Raw genomic sequence first — 15,120 nt, 5'->3', positions numbered from 1 at the left:
AGCACACCTCGCTTTTCAGAACGATGAGCTTTGTAAAAATCGACGTGTTTCAGAAAGGCGGGGCATAGAGGAGAAACAATAATGTACAGTATGTGGAAAATAATGTGTTTATTGAACCTTAAACCGCATAAACACATTTCATTACACAAAATACACAAAATAATGTTCTTTTTTAGCATTGTCATATGACCCCTTTAATAGAGTTCAGCAGTGGTTACTTTTTTTGTAGCTTCACAAAAATAATGACTCTATTACCTTATTTTTATTTTCTTTGAGCACAAAAAGTATTCTTGTAGGTTCATAAAATTACGGTTGAACCACTGATGTCACATGGACTAATTTAACGATGTCTTTACTACCTTTCTGGGCCTTGAACGTGGTAGTTCCCTTGCTGTCTATGGAGAGTCAGAAAGCTCTCGAATTTCATCAAAAATATCTTAATTTGTTTTCCGAAGATGAACAAAGGTCTTATGGGTTTGGAACGACATGAGGGTGAGTAATTAATGACAGAATTTTAATTTTGGGGTGAACTATCCCTTTAACCACAGAACTTATTTCAAAAATTTAACCAAAAACACATTTAAAAAACCCATTGACTTTGGCACGTTAGAACCAGAAGTGCTAAAATGCTACACTTATTTTGAGGTTTTGACCTATAAAAATATGTGATGATAAAAATCACAGCTGACGAACATCCGGTTCATTCGTCACATTGGAAATATGAAGGTCAAGTCAATGGCATTGCATTATGTGATGAAGTATTCCACACAGTGTGCTCTGGTTACATAATATACTGCACATTGTGACAAATGTAGTAGGTCATACATGTGCTCTGTGCATGCAGAAAATTTGCATATACTGTGTACAGCAGGCTTTGCGCACTATATACTATTTTACTGGAGAAATTGTACCCGTACTGTCTCCTCTCCTCTCTCCTCTAAAGTCTGCTTTTAGGAAGAACAATAAATCAATCAGTCACTACCCTGTCACTTTCAGCGAACTAAACTCCTAAACTATGAGCTGTCTGTCATGTACAGACGTCAGTAAGGGAACATAATGTACGTGGAGGTCTGCAGATTTGCCTTCAACCCACAGGCTCCCCATGATCAAAAGAAGTTTAGAGGCGATCAGGAGGAATTCACTGATGGCTGACTCATCAGGCCTGAAGTTCAGCCAAATAGAAATCTGTTGCTAGACATTACATGCAAATATAGACCCTCGGAGAATGAATGCAATGTCTTTTCCTCAGTGCATTTCCATGATGAATTCTGTGCATTGCGTACAGTGGAGGTACATTATGGCAGTAGTTAAATGCCTCAACAGTGAAAAACCTAAATGTTTTATTAGTTAAAATGTGAAAATGAAAATGTGCCTAATGCATGCCTAATCATTTAAATTATACTGTTTCTATTCAAGTCAAATAATTTTACATAATTGAATAAACTTCAATTGGGCACCAACAATAATTTTCAGTCTTCAAATCACATTGAAATAGCTGCTTCAGGTTTTTTTTTCAGAATATACATTTATACTTAAAATAATTTTGTTCAGAAAATTTTTGTTCAAAATTTTGTTCAGAAAACCATAAAATAGGAAATTATATCATAGAAATTACTAATGTAAAACTATCATAACTGTGTAACTGTAAGCCTTTCTTTAAAATATCAGGTAATTTGACCCTTTTAATTGCATGGCAAAATAGATTCAAAATATTATAAAATATTATTATATTTTATGTATTTATTTAAAATATAAATAAAATATTATTTATCATGTCTGAATAAGCCTAAATACATTAATTTATACAAACAAAAATATTTGTGGGTTAAATCAGGTAGAAATAGCTCTTTAAGGAAATGATTCCACTTTTTTATTACAGTGTACCCTACTTCATATTATTTATTTAAAAAAAGGAAAATGGAATAAAAAACCAACATAGATTACATTTCTAAGGACTTGACAACATGTGTGTTTTAAATTAGATTTGTAAAGATCTCAGGCATGTTAATTTGCCATTAAATCAATTAAATTCTTGCTTCATGCTTTTTTTATTGTTACTATAGTAAGAACATTTACTTATAATCCAAAAGAGAATACTACAGAGCAGGTATTCAAAACATTTGAAACGTTTATAACGCAGTTATAAACGCAACATTGTGACTGAACCACTTCTACTTCTGCTGCACGAGATGAGAACACATTTTTATCATTTTCTGAGTCATGAAAAAGTCTGCTTTTGTGATATATTTCCTTCTTTCTTTACTGTAAGACGTTTGCTCGGTCTAGATGCGCTTAAATCTGCACGTATTTTACAGTATTTTAAAACTACAAAAATACAAAACACTAAAGTATTTTGATACAAAATACGAAGCCATTTTCATCAACCCTATCAAATACAAATTACAAAATACTATTTTGTATTTGAAATACGTATTTGAAATACATGTATCATAAATACTGCCCATCCCTGACTATATCCATAGCCATATACCTGAATTAACGCTGCACTGTTTTGTTAAGCAACTGAGATGACAGAGAAACCAAATCAATACATTAGAGTCAGCATTAACAGCACAGAACGTTCAATGACTGCTTTCAAGCGATACCCACTGTAAGTGTATCACGTTCTAAACTGAAACATTTTGCCATAAAATCCTGTGCAACATTAATGAGCTTCTCTTCTTACCACCGTCTCCAAGGAAACATTATGATAGCAGATTTAAAATGTCATATGCTGCACCTTAGCACAAAGGACACTATAAATAACAGTGTTGATGTTGCGGGATCCATTCGTGTCACTACAACGCACTGAACAAACCCACCCAGAACACATCTTTTGAGCTAACCTTTATGGCGGGCGATAGTCACAAAATAATCTCATCTTTGTGCAAAACGTGTTAGCTGAGTGGAATAAATCAATTTCTCTCATACATCGAAGTGCCATATCTTGTCAAAGCGGTCAGTGTGGTGGATGGATGGATGTGTGGAGACACACACACTAGTCTGACCTCTGATATAGAGGTCTCCTCATGGGGCTCCACAGCAAACAGAGCATAAGATGAGCAAACACAGGTCTGAGACACGGCCAGGAAGGAGCGAAAGGAGTGTGGATGTGACTGCGATGGGATGAGCGAGTAAGACAGAGAGAAAAAAGATGCCCAGCTGTGTTTGCCAAACATACCTCACCCAGAATAAACAACCTGACATGAAGCTTTTTGCAGAAATCATTTGATTACTATTGTAGTCAATCCATGTAAGAGCATTTTAAAGTGATAGTTCAACCCCCACCCCCCCCAAAAAAATCACACTTTGCACTTTTACACTTTGCAATGCTTTACAATAACCTTCCTTAGTTAACCTTAGTTAATGCATTAATAAGCAATACATTGTTTACAGTATTTATGAATCTTTGTTAATGTTGGTAAATAAAAATACACCTGTTCATTGTTAGTTCAGGTTCATTTAATAATGTAAACAGATACAAGTTTTGATTTAAAAAATGTATTAGTACACGTTGAGATTAACATTAACTAAGATTAATTAATGCGTTAGACGAATTTTTGGTTACACTTTATTTTAAGGTGTCCTTGTTACAGTGTAATTATACATTTAAGTACCAAATAATATGAATTAACTACATGCACTTACTATATGGGTAGGCTTAGGATTAAGGTTTGGCTTAGTGTTACTTGCATGTAATTATGCATAATTTATTGTTATTATAATAGTAAGTACATGTGACATGTGTAACAAGGACACCTCAAAATAAAGTGTTACCGAATTGTTCATTGTCACATGTTAACTAATGTAGTTAATTAAGGTTAAGTAAGGAAGTTTACTGTAAAGTGTAACCAAAATCAATTTACTCACTCTCATGTCGTTCCAAACCTGTATTAATTAAAATATATATATATATATTATATATATTATATTAAAATTACAAATGAAGAGTTTATTTGCAAAAACAGATAAATCTGTTTTTTTTTTAATTTTCAAAAATCATGTTTTTTTATTATGTTATGTTTTTATTTATTATGTTGTATTTTTTAGTTATTTTTTTACCCAATCAAAATAACCCAACTGCAGTTTGAATGAGATTATTAGGAATGCACAATGAAAAAACATGATTTTTGAAAATTGTTAAAAACGAGGAGTTATCTGTTTTTGCAAATGAACTCTTCGTATATTACTTTTTGTTCATCCAAATCCAAATGTTATTTTGTAAAACTGTACAACACAAAAGAAAGTATTTGTTTAACAATTTAGTGTCTAGTTCAAATCATGAAATAACTGAAAATATATTTTAATTTAGTTTATTTAGACATCATTTTCAACTCCAGTTCAATAAATATCATGCTATGACACATTTAAACTGTGCAAATGCTAATGGGGCATTATGTGTGCCAATATGAAATGAAGTTTGATGAGATTTGTCTAAATATGGTAAGTCTCGGTTCAGCCTCAACAGATTTCCTCATAATGAACTATCAGTATTTAATTTATGATGGTATCTACCTCTTAAATGCTCATATAACAGCCATATTTCACACTGCGTATGAATACAAATAATGAACACACATGGTGTTTTATGGATAACTGAACGTGGCTCCACAAACACAGATTAATGCGAAATGCTAATGAGTTCGAAGAACTGCTTTTGATGTGCTCGTGTCTGCTTGTCGATCACAGAAGCCTTCTGCAAAACCGAGTCACGTTTCCTCTAATCTATCATTATGGAGCTTTTAAAACGTGTTGTCATAACAACTGTGCCGCTATCAGCCACCGCAAATATGAAGCTGATTGACTTTCTCTTTTTGATCTTTCTATAAAGCTTCATTTCAAAGCTCCTCTCCTGACTGAGAGAACAGTGAATTTTACTAATGGAGTCTCTTATGTAAGATGTCTGAGGAGGAATACCATTTTAAGTGTTTGTACTCTCTTCTGTTGACATTTCCATTTGTGAAATGCAATCTGCAAATGGCAATAGTTAAAACAGACAAAGGGGGAAAAAACTTCATGGATCGAGCCATCTTGAATACATCTGACAGCACTTGCAGTGCACTTGGCTCTATTTTAAAGCTCAAGCTCTCAGGTGATGTGTTGCAGTCTGTTGTGTTGCTATTTGGATGCTATACACTGAACAGCTGGCCAGCCTCAGACATTACACCTTTAGGTTTAAGTGTTATCTGTCAAGAACTACCAATTAACAATCGCCAAAAAAGGCTAGCTAGTAGCTATTAAAAAAAACTCTGGATTTGAAGAACTGTGTATCATGCACAGAGGGGTTGCAGGTGAGCTTTTACTCTATACACAAGCATACATTGAAGCTTACTAATAAAGTTGGATCTGAAACAGAGCATTTATAGAAACCAAGCTGCAAAACATTGTGGTGTGAATGCATCAACACACTCTAAAAATGATTTTTCAAAGTTGTAAAAAAAGATTATTGGAATATGTTTTGAGTATGTTTTTTACTTTAAATTTCACATTTAATTCACTGTCTTGTTGTAATTATTTGTGATACACGCACTTTCTAATGATTTACAGTAAATTAACAGAAATTCAAAGAAATGTATGCTTGTCATTGTTTTTTTAAACTGAATGTTGGCTTGACAATGCTTTGTTTGGAAGTTTTGGAAGTCTTAAAGGTAGAGAAATGAACGATAGATCTAGATAGAAAAAGATAGACAGATAGATCGATCGATAGATAGATAGATACTATTACTCTCAGTCTTTCTACTTTAATCATGTTTAATTCAGCGTCTTTCTTGTCAATTCTTATATTTTAAGTCTCGAAGTTAGAGAAAATGAACAATAGAATAATAGAAGTATATCCTACATCAAATAGCATATTTTTTTGTCTAAAAAATACTATACTTGTGCTATTATTTTAAGCCTTGAAGTTTGGGAAAATAAACGATACAGCACAAGAGACAGAAGTACTGTAAATCTTACACTAAATAGCTAACCGCCCACATTTACACAACAATGTTTGTTTCTCGCTTTTCTATGTGTATTGTTTTGTGAATCTCTCATATATGATATAGAGTATGTAAAGGCTGCTATTTTTTGCAACATGGTGCAGTTAAACTGTATATGACTTGACAGCAAATTCACTGGTTGTTGTGTGAGCACTAAAGCATTTCATATGCAGAGACAATGTAGTCAAATATTGATCACACACATAGTTAAAAAATATAATATTGCAAAGACAAAGTAAAACAAATAGACTTTTTAATTTAAGGTTCAAAGAGAGGGAAGAAAATGCTTATGAAAACGGACAGGTTTTAAGTAGACCTAAGTGGAAAAATATGAAAATAAAGACCACTTTTAAATTGTCAGATAGTTAAAACATAACAACAAAAGATGTTACACACTGCAGTGGAAATTTTGCCTCCTAAACTTTGTGGCTAACACACTTCTGGTATGAGTGAACGGTAGATAACCCGGTTTCACAAATGCAGTAGGACAGAATGAATGATTTCAGTATCTCCATCATCTCACAGCCATGGACAGACAGGGAAGAAATTTTAATAAGCACTTTCAATGTTGTCTCTGAGAAAGCTGTCCAGTCAACAGATTTGGCCTCAGTATGCCACAAAAGGCAATGACTGAAGAGCGTGAAAGAGATAAAGGTGAGCATAACATCAAAAACAGCTTTTCGAGGCGAGTTGCATCTCAAGGGGATTCTTATATTTTAAGTCTCGAAGTTAGAGAAAATGAACAATAGAATAATAGAAGTATATCCTACATCAAATAGCATATTTTTTTGTCTAAAAAATACTATACTTGTGCTATTATTTTAAGCCTTGAAGTTTGGGAAAATAAACGATACAGCACAAGAGACAGAAGTACTGTAAATCTTACACTAAATAGCTAACCGCCCACATTTACACAACAATGTTTGTTTCTCGCTTTTCTATGTGTATTGTTTTGTGAATCTCTCATATATGATATAGAGTATGTAAAGGCTGCTATTTTTTGCAACATGGTGCAGTTAAACTGTATATGACTTGACAGCAAATTCACTGGTTGTTGTGTGAGCACTAAAGCATTTCATATGCAGAGACAATGTAGTCAAATATTGATCACACACATAGTTAAAAAATATAATATTGCAAAGACAAAGTAAAACAAATAGACTTTTTAATTTAAGGTTCAAAGAGAGGGAAGAAAATGCTTATGAAAACGGACAGGTTTTAAGTAGACCTAAGTGGAAAAATATGAAAATAAAGACCACTTTTAAATTGTCAGATAGTTAAAACATAACAACAAAAGATGTTACACACTGCAGTGGAAATTTTGCCTCCTAAACTTTGTGGCTAACACACTTCTGGTATGAGTGAACGGTAGATAACCCGGTTTCACAAATGCAGTAGGACAGAATGAATGATTTCAGTATCTCCATCATCTCACAGCCATGGACAGACAGGGAAGAAATTTTAATAAGCACTTTCAATGTTGTCTCTGAGAAAGCTGTCCAGTCAACAGATTTGGCCTCAGTATGCCACAAAAGGCAATGACTGAAGAGCGTGAAAGAGATAAAGGTGAGCATAACATCAAAAACAGCTTTTCGAGGCGAGTTGCATCTCAAGGGGAAATATCAATCCACTGGCCTGTTAACTCTTTCTGTTCATCCAGCTCGAACCTGCATTGCAGTTCTGTGAATGACTAGATATTAAAGTACTCGCTTATTCTCATGATTAGCACCACATTTTTTTTAAAAATATGACATTAAATGTAAGAAATGAATGACAATTAAAATAAATTGAGGTATAGCAAGCATGCAATTCGAATTTGAATGTAAGGAAGGTAAAATACATAGAAATTCAAAGGAATTTATGTTTATAATATAAACTTTCAATGTATATTACAGCCCCCCCCCCCCTGTAAAAAAGGAAAAGAAAAGCACAAAAAGCACCAAATAAACATATTACAATGATTTCTGAAGGATTGTGTGACACTGAAGACTGGAGTAATGATTCTGAAAATTCTGTTTTGCATCACAGAAATAAATAATTTTTAAAAAATATATCAAAATAAAAAACAGTTGTTTTATATTTCTGTTTTTACTATGTTTTGATCAAATACTGTACATGCAGCTTTGGTGAGCAAGAGACTTCTTAATTTTAAAAAAAATTTTTTTTACAGTATTGTAAACAAAATCATTAATGGAGATGCTTTTTGCCCCAAAATTGATGTATTTACAGAATCTTTCAGCAGGGTCTGATTGCTGTATCATGCTAAAAAGCAAAATTGCACTGGTGTATATCAGTTTCCATCATGCACCATCTCTGACATAGCCCTAATTGAAGAAAGAAACATTTGCTGCCTATTGATTATCTCATTGTCACAATTTCAATTAGAAGCTGGAATGAGTGACGCTGCTCAATGTGTCCAGCTGGCCTGAAGCCAAATCTAATGGGATAGCAGTAAAACCACAGCGACAGCGTTATGAAAACGATTAGGTCATTCCAGTTTAAAAACATGTCCATACGTTTATAGTAGCAATTACTTTTTAATAGTGAATATTCATTAACTTTAATTCCAAAGTATATTTGGAAAAACATGAGTTTGGTTCATTTTCCTTCCAAAAACAACCACGTTCTTGGATTGCTCTGTCCCTATCAAGCCAAAAATAAACAAATGGCATTGTTATTATGACAGCCAATCAATGGCACCTGGGAAAACAGTTTTCCTTCTGCATCTCCTATATAGTGGTTGGTACTGTTGCTTTGGAAACTGTGTTGTGGCTTTGTGTCGTAGCCCCGCGTGAACATATCTCCGCAGGATGCAAAAAACACAGCGATTAGCGACACACTGAGCCTTGCTCCCCACACCTCCTTACCACATACTGACTCAAAATGCTCCAAGCATTTCACCACAGGAGTCAACCACCTCCCGAGCTCACGGCATCTCCAATGTATCGTCAAGTTTCTCCAAAAATACATTTGGATAGGGCCACCTTTAGAACAGCTGGAGTGTAGCGACAGTAGGTCTGTATTGTTTAGCCTCTGGTGCTTTGTATCCCTCCAAGACAAAGCCTTGCAATACACAAAGTGCCTGTAAAGGTGAATTATTTTATTATCTGGTTACACTTTACATAAGGTTCCATTTATTTACTGCATATTAGTTAAATGAGCTAACAATAGAAAATACTTCTAAAGCATTTATTAGTTTTCCTTAACCCTTGTGCTGTGCTGAAAATCCTGTTCCTGGACAAAAATGATCGACCTTTTAAAATTTGTTTGTAAATCTCCCATTATATGCTATATTCACCAAATCCTGGATTCAATCTTTTTGTCTTGTTCAAACTTTTTTCAATTAGCACAGGTTTGTATTTCTTTTTGGCACTTACTGATAATAGGCATCATTGATCTGTGCTTATACACCTCTGTTTTTGAGTGAAAAAACATTATTTGTAGATTATTTTGGCAATATTCACTCAAAAACTGAGGTGCGTATGTTCAGATCAATGAGGCCAATGATCAATCAGTTCCGAAAAGAAATACAAACCTGTGCTAATTGAAAGAAAACAAGTTGATAAAATAACTGAATCCAATATTTGGCAGTAATATAGCATAATGACATTTTTTTAAAGGGGTCACATGATGCAATTTCAAGTTTTCCTTTCTTTTTGGAGTGTTACAAGCTGATTGTGCATAGATAAGATCCCTGAAGTTGCAAAGACTAAAGTCTCAAAACCAAAGAGATATTCTTTATCAAAGTTAAGACTCTGCCACGCCCCCCTAAAACGGCTCGTTCTAACACGCCCCCACATATCTAGGTCACTATGTGGGAATATTTGCATAATGTGCCCAAATGTGCATGCAAAGAAAGAAGGCGTGGTTTCAGTAACTGCAGTTAGTGTTGAAGCAGCCATGTCAGGGAGATGCTGTGTGTTTCTAGGCGAAAGCAAAAGCACTTTATTTGGCCTTCCGAAAGTAGATGCATTTAGGAATCTTTAAGATTACTTACAACAGAACAGCAATGCATTTTATGGACGACCGTTTCGTGAACCTAGGAGAGGAGGTAATTCTGACTTTGCTATGACAATCTGGCGCTTCTGAATCAGCGACTGTACGTTTGTTTTGTTTCTAGTTTAAGTATTTGCTATTGACTGTTCAAATGCGGAGTTTTGCGCATCGTGTTTATGTGTGTGTGTGTGTGTGTGTGTGTGTGTGTGTGAGAGAGAGAGAGAGACAGGGGCACATCAGAGTGGAGTCAGCTGTCTTAACCGTGGCTTGTGTACTGCAAACACATACCAGCTTCATCACTGTGTCTGTCACGCGACTCTGTTGCCCTTTCGGGCTTGAACTGATGGTAAAACTAATGACATTATTTACTGTCTTTACATTTATTTTGAAAGATGAAGCTCGCGATTATGGTAAGGGGCGTTGCATTTCCGACGCGTGCTTGTGGTGTTTGGCCAATCACAATGCACTGGGTCAGTTGGCCAATCAGAGCAGACTGCGCTTGTCGGAGGAGGAGGGACTTTGTAGAAAATGAAGCATTTGAGAGAGACGGGGCATAGAGGACCTACAATAATGTACAGTATTTGAAAAATAATGTGTTTTTTGAACATTAAAGCATGTCAACATATTCTGTTACACCAAATACACCAAATAATGATCTTTAAAAAAGCATCATATGACCCCTTTAAGCAATTCTTTGTAGGCCGTTTATTTAGTAGGCCACAACCTAGTGTAACAAGGTGGGCAAAAACCACACAAAAAGCAGTATAGGTTTTACAATACAATAACAATACAATACATATTTATTGTCAACCATGGTTGAAAATGGTTTTAGCTCAATGTGTTAACATTAAATAGCATTTTTTGGAAAAAAAAAAGTAAATCCCCTTTGGATCAAAATGACTGAAACACAATGAGGATTAAAGTTCATTTTAACATTCACTAAAACATCATTAAAATCAAAAGCTGTATCTGTTAATATTATTTATTGGATCTAGTTGTATATAGTTGTATTTTTCTTAATTAAAGTTAACAAAGATTAATAAATAACAAATGTGTTGTTCATTGTGTCGGGGTTTATTCTACGATAACAACCGGCTCCATGTACATCATCCCTTACTTAACTGATTGGACCTTATTGTAAAGTCTTACAGGTCATCTTATAATAATGTTTGGTCTCCACAACCAGTTTTAATTGGTTATTCAAAAGGATAATCATAAAAGATCATTATTACATGCATAATAGAAACCTTTACTTACACTGTAGGCTATGTCCTGTTTTCAAAATCCTTTTTTTTTCTGAAGCAGGTATTATTTGGCATAATTAATAACTGCTAGATCAGTGGTGTATTTGTGTGGCCTCTCTGATCTCTGGCCTCCATTTCCATTAACTGTACGGAGGGGCATCTCTGTCGCAGGACTAAATGAATGCAATATGCCATTATCAAGAGAGGCCCGGACCATATTTTCCAGCAGTGTTGTGGAGAAAAACATGTTTGTATCATCGTCAGTTATTCTAGGCAGAAATGTGTGATTACTTCCTCCCCAAATCCAGCTTGACATCCGTGGGCAGAGGTTCAGTCAATTGATTTTCATCAGTTATGTAGACAAAGGGCAGACAGTTACATAACCAAAAGAAAGAGAATTTAAATCATTTATCCTGGGCTGATTTCTGAGGATGAGCTTGTCTCATGAATGCTAAGAGTGGATTTTACAAAAGGCATATGGAAAATTTTTTAACAGCGCCCATATAATAAGAAACTACAATTTGCATGGTTTTTTGATAGCTATGAATATGAATTCATATGAATTCATTCATGAATATGATAGTTATGAATTCATGACATTTATGAATATATCAATTAATATATCAGTGTGTCAATTTTGTTGACATATATACATATTGTACAGCTTTCCTCATGTAAAATAAGGTTATTCATTAAAATGTGTAAAGAAACATCTTATTTTAAATTATTTAACAATAAAGTAACATACATTCTGCCACCCTATGGTTAAATATAAGATTTCATGCTTAAGCCCCTCACTGACAGTGATAACATCACTGGTTTGAGTCAGTGTATCCAAATGTATCAGGCAATGGATCACTGTCTGCACTCCTATCGGTAGTTGTTGCATCGCTGTTCATTTGTTTATGTAAATCACTGAATCTCCTAATGGCCGAAGTTGGCACCAAATGATAATTTTCATGCCACAGACATTGCCTGTGTCCAAAATCACCCCCATACCCTTATATAGTGCACTATTTGTGAGCTGTCCGAAACCATGTTATAAAGTGCACTCATTCAATCCCATAATGCACCTCAATAATGACATACGCTCAATGGCTAGCCACTAGAAAACACCCATGCACTCTGAACATCATGCTGAACAATTTCCTTTCTTGTGAGAAGAAAATATATACAATATAATAAAATATAATAAGAATATTATTATAGCTATTATTGTATGCAGCATCCAAATTCACTCGTTTTTATTCACTTCTTCAGTGGACTATATTAGTGGAGTATGTAGGGAATATTTAATGAGGGTATGGGGGCAATTTCGGATACATCGCCAATGCCCCTTTTCTGTTAGCGCTCCTAGTGGCCAGAGTTGCCACCGCATGGAAAATGTTATCCAGTAGCCTATGCTAAATTATTTAAAGGGGTCATATGATGCTGCTAAAAAGAACATTATTTTGTGTATTTGGTGTAATGAAATATGTTTATGCGGTTTAAGGTTAAAAAAACACATTAGGCGGTGGCAACAACAATACTACAGCGAGAATAAAAGTTACGCCTTCTTTCTTTGTGTGAACATTTGGGCGGCGTTATGCAAATCTTCCCAGATAGTGATGTAGATATGTGGGGGCGTGTTAGAACGAGCCGTTTTAGGTAGGTGTGGCTGACTCTTAACTTTTATAAAGAATATCTCTTTGGACTTGAGACTTTAGTCTTTGCAACTTGTAACACTCCAAAGAGAAAGGAAAAATTGAAATAGCATCTTATGACCCCTTTAAAAACTAAACAGATTAATTAAAAAAGAAAACATACAAAACATAAAAATTCTGAATAAAAAATGAAAATAAAAAATAAAAAATGATAACAATATAACAAAATATAATAATAATAACAAAAAATGCGGAAAAAACATACCAAAAATAGACAAAAAGGAAGGCACCACGGGATTTTAGTTTGTTTTTGCAGTCATATTCAGAGTTTCCATACATTTAAGTACTAAAATGTCTAAAATAGTATCCAAAATCGGTTAGTTTACGGTGATAGCCTACATAAAATCTCTCACCTTGGTACCTTCACTGAGCACCAACAACCCTCTGAGCGTCTTACTGAGGCAAACATCTCCTCAACCCTCCCTCTGATGATTACAGCTGCACAAATGACAACATCTACACGTGTGCTTGCTCTACTAGCCTACTAAACCATTCGCTTTGTGCGAGACACCATGGACATTCGCTCCGGAATGGGTTGTTTGTTTAGTTTTCTAGGTCCTCGACAGACGCCAGTGCAGGTTCGTTCTGTAGCGTTACAACAGACAGAATGAATCTCTGACTGGAACGCAGAAACAGCGCGAGAACAACCACTCCGACGTGAGCGAGGACTAAAACTTTTGAAGAAGAGAGAGAAAAGATGTGCTTATAAGACATTAATCCGTCTTAACAGGTAAATAGTCTTTCTTATTTTATTTTTCTAACTGTCAGTTTAAATTCCTTCACTGTGCGCGCGCGCGTTATCTCATCCGCAGTAGCGGAGCTCGCATACTAACTAACATGCTGCAGTGAACTGACGGGGCATAATAACGCATTTAAAGGCCTAAATAACAATCATTTAGACTAGTATTATTATTGGCACAACTCCACCGCTGTCTATACTAGCAGACTTTCTAGAGTAAATGCTAAAGGAGACTTAGGTAAAGCCGCAACTAAGTGTTTTTCTCGTTGAGATGAAGTACGTTAATCTCTTTCTCTCTCATTTTGACAGTTTAATGATAAAATGTGTTGTTTTATGCATTGTGATACTAAGTAGGCTACTATTTTGCATGTATTATTCATGGTTGTAATGTCAAGATCTGAAGTTGACTGGGTGATGATAAGCATTTCTGTTTGGTCTCAGTTAATCTGCACTTTAGCTTTTGATGGCATTAGTTGTGAAGAATATCTGCTTTAGGCTGCTTGTTTTTGTTTTTAAATCTCTGGTGGTCAGTTGCCTCAGTAAAAGCTTCATTTATCACCACCTTTGACACATCCATCATGTTGGAGCTTCTCTTGGGAAAGTGCTATTTCTTAAAGGGATAGCTCACATAAAAACCTGTCATTATTTACACATCCCAATGTCATTCTGTTGGGAAGTTTTCCACATAGTGATGGCGCATAAAGGTTTCATTTTATGGTTATCTGTAAATGTATGTCCATTTTGCATTAAGGCTCGTCTAGTCTCACGTAGCCAGATCTTCAGACTGACGGCTGAAGGTCTGGAATCCATGGCAGCTTTCATTGGCCAATGCCCGCCCATGAGGCCGTTTGACATGTTAAACAACATGTTAAACAATCAATTTACAGTTCGTTTCGTTCAGCGTCACGTTTCGGGGTGTGGAAATGTCGCCACAAAAACAGACCGGTGAAGGGATGTTCATTTTGGTTAATTTTCCCGAGCGACAACCGTTACTTGTTATCTGAACATTAACCGTTAACTGATAAGATTAGAATAATAAATTAGTATTAAATAAAAATAGAATGGATGAGTGTCTGTGACCCATTAAAAATAAAAAACATTTTTTTTCACGGGTTTATTTTAACGTGCAAACAGCAGCATAAAGAACAACAGAGCAACAACAGAACCTGGATTCACACAACATCAAATTATCACGCACCTGCAGCACTTCTGAGAATAGAGAAAAACAGAATAAAATAACAAATAAAACAAATAAAATAAATAGGCCTACACTAAATATTTTTCAATTAAATAATTAAAATTAAGATGACAAAACGAAAACACACTGAATCCTTCAGTGCACCTTAAAGAGTCTTTTTTCCGTCAGACATAAAAATAAATAGCAGGCCTACCGCACAATAGCAGGCAGTGCACAATGTGTCTAGTTTAAAAAAAAAAAAAAAAAAAAGAAGCCTCAA

At 34.9% G+C, this 15,120-nt stretch overlaps 1 protein-coding gene across 2 annotated transcripts in view; it reads left to right on the top strand.

The window, feature by feature from the left end:
* The first annotated feature begins 13,282 nt into the window (after positions 1–13,282).
* The window catches only part of LOC107756813 (teneurin-2-like), an 88,100-nt gene continuing 86,262 nt past the window's right edge, over positions 13,283–15,120 (top strand). For both annotated transcript variants that reach the window (XM_016574103.1, XM_016574101.1), the window contains exon 1: positions 13,283–13,654. The gene's annotated coding sequence lies outside the window, so the exon portion shown is untranslated. The remainder of the gene's footprint in view (positions 13,655–15,120) is intronic.

The sequence above is a fragment of the Sinocyclocheilus rhinocerous genome, unplaced genomic scaffold (assembly GCF_001515625.1).
Source record: "Sinocyclocheilus rhinocerous isolate Xijiao unplaced genomic scaffold, SAMN03320098_v1.1 scaffold22, whole genome shotgun sequence".
Lineage (NCBI taxonomy): Eukaryota > Metazoa > Chordata > Actinopteri > Cypriniformes > Cyprinidae > Sinocyclocheilus > Sinocyclocheilus rhinocerous.
This window is presented reverse-complemented; position numbering and strand designations above follow the sequence as displayed.